At 47.0% G+C, this 7,239-nt stretch overlaps 1 pseudogene; it reads right to left on the bottom strand.

The window, feature by feature from the left end:
* Window positions 1-6,160: 6,160 nt before the first annotated feature.
* On the bottom strand, window positions 6,161-6,278 carry LOC136662862 (5S ribosomal RNA; annotated as a pseudogene).
* Window positions 6,279-7,239: the final 961 nt, after the last annotated feature.

Below are 7,239 nucleotides of genomic sequence, written 5' to 3'. Positions count from 1 at the left end.
ATTAATCTTCATGCCAATTAGATACATGGCTTGCAGTTGTTCTTTAGCATCGTACTCTTACTTTAGGGACAGTGAAGGATGTCGTTACATGGGGGGGTTTGGTTGGGCACGTACTGGAAGGGTATGGAATGCACCTTCCTTTCCCCGCCTGTCACAGTAATCCCAAAAGAGGCTGTCATGCAGCCAACTGTTACTCTGCACATGCCCGATCTCGTCTGATCTTGGAAGCTAAGCAGGGTCAGGCCTGGTTATATTTGGATGGGAGACCACCTGGGAATACCAGGTGCTGTAGGCTTACACCATAGTCTTTTGAGACTGAAGGTTGTCAACCTTGCAGCCATCAGTAGTCACCAAGGTCTGTATTCCTAGGTTTGGAGCAATGGAGTACTAATAGCTTGTTAAGACAAGAATATTTGTACCCCTTGAGTTCTTCTATGGCTCAGATTTTAGTCTGAGCTGGAGAAGAATTCAGTTCCTTCCACCTACTCCCACCTTAACCTCTAATCCTCTCCCATTTGCCTGCTGGTGAGAGTGAGTGAGATGTCGCCCTCCGCCCTCCTTCCTAGTGCTCAGGGCTGCTGTGACACTGAACTTGGGGCCAGGAGCATTTGGAAATGCAGTCTTGTTTTCTGGTGCTTTGATGGGACGATCTTGTCTGATCTCAGAAGCTAAGCAGGGTCAGGCCTGGTTAGTACTTGGATGGGAGACCGCCTGGGAATACCGGGTGCAGTAGGCTTATACCATAGTCTTTCGAGACTGGAGGCTGCCAATCATCTCCCTATACTGAACACTATCTCCTGATCTTGTCTGATCTTGGAAGCTAAGCAGGGTCAGGCCTGGTTAGTACTTGGATGGGAGACCGCCTGGGAATACCGGGTGCTGTAGGCTTATACCATAGTCTTTCGAGACTGAAGATAGCCAACCATGATGGGACACTGAACTACACTGCTTAGATCAGCCATTTTCATTCACTGTGCCATGGCACACAGGTATACTGTGAATAGTCTGCAGGTGTGCTGCAGGAGTTTGAGGGTCATTTGTTAGTAGGGCATTGGGGGATGTGAGCCCCCCACCAACAGCATAGTGTACCTTGTCAATTGTCAGAAAACCGATGGTGTGCCTTGACAATTTCAGTACCTTATCAATGAGCCATGAGAAGTAAAAGGTTGAAAATCACTGGCTTAGATGTTAACAAGCTCGGGTGTAACTCTGCAGTCTATTCCTTAACTGGGGAACAGGTTGACCCCTTAACCAGTACACTCCTGCTGTAGGTGCTCCTGTCCAAGGATCACATCCCTCCTGTAATGTTTACCTTCTCATTCGATCAACCTTGGTTCTGCAGCCTTTGGAGGCAAGGCTCCCTCTCTCTAGGAACACGTTAAGACCCTGAGGTCCTTAACAATACCATATGTTCTACAGTTGTCCCTTCAGAGGGGAATCTTGAACTCCCTGGAATGTCCCATTCAGTACTGATGGTTGTCAACCTTCAGTCTCGAAAGACTATGGTAGAAGCCTACAGCACCCGGTATTCCCCGGCGGTCTCCCATCCAAGTACTAACCAGGCCTGACCCTGCTTAGCTTCCGAGATCAGACAAGATTGGGCATGTGCAGGGTAACACTACTAGTTTTGGGCCAGTTGGACCAATTGCTCCCAGTTGGACACCTGCCTGTGGAGGTCCTGGGCTAGGGTTATCTGCTCTAGTCTTGTCAAATACACACAGCACATTGCAACAGACATATTGAATGTTTTTTTCCTAAACAAAAAATAAAATTTATATCTTTACTAAACATTTCACAGTCACTAAAACAAGTAGTTTTTTTTTTAACTTTTTAAAGGTAACCTACACATCCTGTTTGTAGGCTTAAATGCATCAATTTTATATTCATTTTGTGTGTGTGTGTGTGTCCCCCCCCCACAAAAGATGTCTCCAATTGGGCCCTACTGCTACTAAGGCTGGCCCTGGTTCCGTTGGTCATTGCAAGAGTTGAAGGGTCATACCTGACATTTGGAATGTGTGACAGCAGGATCCAACATCAACAGATGTTATCAGAAGGCAGGAGATTGCATAGCTTCTGTGCACGAAAAACTTGTAGGGTGATGTACTCAACTGCTCAGCCCTATAAGAGACTGTGTGACAGTCCTATAGACGTCCTTTAATTAATTAGCTGTGTGATGTCTTCACCTAGCACTCTGTTGGCCACAGCCTATTGCTGGAAGCCATCCATGTCTCTGCTCAGACATTCTTCTAAGTATCCAGACAGCAGGGGGTTGGTACAGAATCCTCTTAATTAGCGCACCCTGGTGGGAAATGAAATGTGCCAATTAAGGGATTATCCCTTCCCTCTGATCAACATAGGGGTGCAGTGTGCCAGAGACAAGCAGGGCCTTCTCTGGCTGTCAAAATTAAAAGCGCAAAGATGTGCTTCTCCACTTGTTGGCATCCGCACATGTATGCTTCAGACATACTGTGTGCACATATCACCAAAGGGACCTTATGTATGTATCCCGACACCACTGATTCATGAAAGTGGCTATAGGTCCATGGTAGAACACATCTTCTGCATGCAGAAGGCCCCTCTCTGGTGCCTTTGCGAAGAGCGGGGGAAAGCTTCTATCTGAAGCCCTGGGGAGCTGCTATCAGTCAATGTCAAGAGTCCTGAGCAAGATGGACCAACGGTCTAGCACACTATAAGGGAGGCATGAGCCCTGGCATTGAATAACAGCTGAGGTTGTACAGTAGGATGTTCCTGCTTACAGTCTCATTTCAGCCATGAACTTAAAAGGCCAAGCGCACTGCTGTTCTCTCATCTATAACAGGAGAGGACAAGAATACTGACCTACCTTACCGGTTTGTTGGATGGATTACCGAGAGAATATACATGCAATGGTTTGATTGCTTCCACTCACTGGACTGCCATGTTGTTCGTCTACAGCAGCCATTTTCAATCACTGTGCCATGGCACATTGGTGTGCCACAGGAATTTGGGGGAAGGTCATTTATTAGTAGGGCCAATAGGGGATGTGAGCTCCCCACTCGCAGCAGGTGCGCCTTGTCAATTGTCAAAAACCTGGAGGTGTGCCTTGAAAATGTTAGTGCTGTGTCAGTGTGCTGTGAGATGAAAAAGGTTGAAAATCACTGGTCTACAGTTTTACTGCTAAAACTGAGGTTAGTCAGGACTTGGGAAGTAGGAAAGGGAAAGAACTCTGTCCCTATTGAAATCTGGGCTGGAACCACAGCGTCCAGTAGGGATGAAAGTAATTCCACAATGAATGTGAGTGAAAAAGATTCCTACTGGATCCCATCAAAGGTTCAAACAGATAACTCTGAGAAGCTCAGAAGAGGATATGAAGGACATTACCGACTGTAATGGAAGATCAGAAGATCATCAGGTGGATGATGTGGTGTTGACAGTGATCCCATGTTTTGACAGCTGTTTGATAGCTCTGGGAAGGGCAGGGCTGGCTCCACAGTTGTAATCAATCAAGGCCAACGGAGACCTGGTTGGACACCTGAGCTTTATTTGACCTTGATGGGGCTTTGAATGAGCTAAGGAGGTAGCTCACAGCTGAGCTGCATTTGCACTTAATGGGACACAAAGGATAAAAGGCAGCTTCAGAAGGACCAAAGGAGCCAGGAGCGGGACGCTGACCCAGCCGGATGCTGACCCAGAGGGAAACCCTGACCCAGAGGGAGAGCCAGGAGCGGAACGCTGACCCAGCCAGGAGCGGGACGCTGACCCAGCCGTACGCTGACCCAGAGGGAAACCCTGACCCAGAGGGAGACGCTACCTGACCCGGAGGGAACCAGACCAAGAGGGCTACCTGACCCAGACCTACAGGAGAAGGGAACTGCCAGGACTCTGCTGGAGGACACAGAAGACTGGACTGTGCTTTGGAGACCGGATTGGACTTGAATTGGAGGCTTCAGACCTTTACCCACTGAATTAAGTGGAGTTTTGGGGAGGGAAAGCCTCTGGACAAGAGGACTTTCAAGGACTGTCTGTGTTCATGGCAATAAATTTGGGCAGTTGCTATAGATAAGGAGTTCTGTGTTCATTCCTTTGCACACCACAGCGGTTGTTCTAGAGATAAAGAGGGTGTTAATTAGCCAAAAAGCGGGCATTAGAAGGGAGTTGAGATATTTGGACGGGACAAATTGGCGTAGTCGGCAGGATTCGAAAACTAGGGCAGGGCACCATCCTGTAATGTGACATCCTGCTGTCACTGCCAAAGTTCTTCTGAACCTGGAGGTTTCATGCAGCCATCACAGCTACCATAGACATGCCCCCCATGGCTTGGTCTAATTTCCTTTTCAAACCCTGTGGGCCAGTTATGTGGCAGTTATGAAAAGGAGAAGATGAGAACTGGCATGATGTAGTGGCGAAGAGACTGCTGTGAATCAGTACTCCTCTGGTTTGAATCTTGCCTAGGGGTATAATATAATTGGAAAGTCATCTAGTCCAACCACCAGCTTGTAGCAGGGTGTACTCTTAAAGCATCTACAGCAGATTCCTGTTGAACCTCTACTTTAAGATTTCCAGTGAAAGATAATCCACCACCTCCGTTGGCAATCCGTTCCACTCCCAAACCACCCTGACTATCAAGAATTCCTTCCTGATGTCCAACCGGATTCTCCTCTCTTGCAGTTTGTATCAATTTCATACTTGGGCTTCAGTCCTTTCCACATTTACCTGGGAGTGTGTCTCACTGATTATATTGGGACTTACTTCTGAGTAGCCATGCCTAGGATTGGGTTCTTACTTGCATTACAAGCTTGTTTGAAGGACATCAAGACAATATGTGTGGATTGTGCTCAGAAAGCGCTATACAGATGTTGAATATTCCTAAACACTTTCTATTGCTTGTCCTGCATCAAGTCTCAGTCGATTGTGGTTTTGGAGCAGATGGTGGTTGACCCCATTCTTTAGTGCCATGGGTGGGAGAGCTTCCCTTTCCAAATCTCTCCTTGCCATAGAGCTGTTAAGGAAGAGGAGCCCTTGGCTGGCAGTTGGCGGCCTCAGTAGTCCCAAGCAAACTGATAAACAGGTTTTTAAAAATGCTAAAAAAAGTGTTTTAAATCAACAGGGAGGGGGGGTGTTTTTTCTGAAGAATAATCATATTAATATTCTTTTTCCTTTTTTGCACTTTTACTGCCTTTATAGATCTGAGCTAGCTCTTTTTAAAAAAATGTTTTATGACAAATTTTGGCCTACTTGTAAGTAATGGCCAATGTACTTTAATTGGCTAGATCTCATTTCCCTTAACGTTTAATAAAATGACTGAAAGGCCATCTAAAAATAAAACTGATGTTTATGTTGAGCTTAAACAAACAATTAACTCTCAGAGCATGTCCTTGAGCAGCTTAGAGTTTACAGTGCTCATTTTTGTGGGCAACTTCTCCAGAGATGCCTTCATCAAACAGTCTTGGGGGCTGGTGGGGGGGAAGAAGCTGCTGGAAACCACAGGCTTTTTGGAAAAGTCACAAGCGTGTGCCTTGCACTCTCACTAGCGATGGTCACAACAGCTTCGGCTTACTTGGCCAAGTGATTTGCATGCCCTCCTCCAACAGCCCACCTTTCCTACCTATCATTTGATTGAATTGAAAGTCAAGAGAGTTGGCACTTTCTCTGCTTTATCCAGGGGGCAGCAATGGACCATTCACGGAACGGGGCAAATGCCCTGGGCGTGGAGACTTGTGCGCCTCTAGGACTGCGTGGGAAGCCGTCTGAGACTCCTGACGGGATCGAAACAGCGAGGCTTTGTTCCATTTTGAGGCTCAGAGGGAGGGCGTGGTTTCACTCAAGGTGAATGGGGGGGATGGCTTCATGCAGTGTGGCAGTGCCGTCACAGACTTTTGCCCCAGGGTGCCTTGAGGGGAGGTCTGCCTCTGCCAGGAGGTGGTCCCACATTTACTGGTTGCAGTGGTCCCCAAACTCACCTGGGTACAATGCCCCCACAGCATCTTCTTCCCAGCTCAATTGGACACCAGCATCTTGAATCTTGTGATGGTGGTTCTCCAACATGGTGGCACTCAAATCTCACAAGATTTCATTAGATCCAAATGGCAGCACCCAAATCTTGTGAGGATCTCACAAAATCTCATGAGATCCAACATGGTTGGTTGGTTGGCAACCTTCAGTCTCGAAAGACTATGGTATAAGCCTACAGCACCCAGTATTCCCAGGCGGTCTCCCATCCAAGTACTAACCAGGCCTGACCCTGCTTAGCTTCTAAGATCAGACGAGATTGGGCATGTGCAGGGTAACATGGTGGTGTCTGGGGGAACAGGTAGGAGGTGCCAATGGGGACTTCCAACCGTGCTCCTGTGTGTGTGCCAAGACACCCTAAGACATCACAAAACACACTTTGGGAACTTATTGCATTCATCTCTTATCCTTTCTGACTTATTGCATTCATCTCTTATCCTTTCTCTGTAGAGCTCAGGGCAACCACACACATTGTTCTTAACCCCCTTTGACTCTCACAACCCTCTGAGGTAGGTTAGGTTGAGAAAAAGAGACTGGATGGACATAGCCAGAAATCTACATGGGTTATTATGGAACGGATCTGATGAACGAACCATTACATCATACTGCCTCTTTAAAAATATCATGTTTAATGTTTAAGTCTTTAAAGACCTTTAGATATGTTTAAGTCTCCACCACACTGAAGATCATAAGAACATAAGAACAGCCCCACTGGATCAGGCCATAGGCCCATCTAGTCCAGCTTCCTGTATCTCACAGCGGCCCACCAAATGCCCAGGGAGCACACCAGATAACAAGAGACCTCATTATGGTACCCTCCCCTACATCTGGCATTCTGACTTAACCCATTCCTAAAATCAGGAGGTTGCGCATACTCATCATGGCTTGTACCCCATAATGGATTTTTCCTCCAGAAACTCGTCCAATCCCCTTTTAAAGGCGTCTAGGCTAGACGCCAGCACCACATCCTGTGGCAAGGAGTTCCACAGACCGACCACGCGCTGAGTAAAGAAATATTTTCTTTTGTCTGTCCTAACCCGCCCAACACTCAATTTTAGTGGATGTCCCCTGGTTCTGGTATTATATATACTAGCTTCATTGTTGGACTGGCCCTCATTGCAAACAGTATTTTTTTTTTGGGGGGGGAAGGGGGGAGATAGAACATTGAATTGCAACTGATGACAATTCCCGATCATTCTTTGTAAGGTTGGATTGTGGGTGTGTGTGAAGCAATATTGTGTGGTAGGGAGG

This window comes from Tiliqua scincoides, chromosome 11, assembly GCF_035046505.1.
Source record: "Tiliqua scincoides isolate rTilSci1 chromosome 11, rTilSci1.hap2, whole genome shotgun sequence".
Classification (NCBI taxonomy): Eukaryota; Metazoa; Chordata; class Lepidosauria; order Squamata; family Scincidae; genus Tiliqua; species Tiliqua scincoides.
This window is presented reverse-complemented; position numbering and strand designations above follow the sequence as displayed.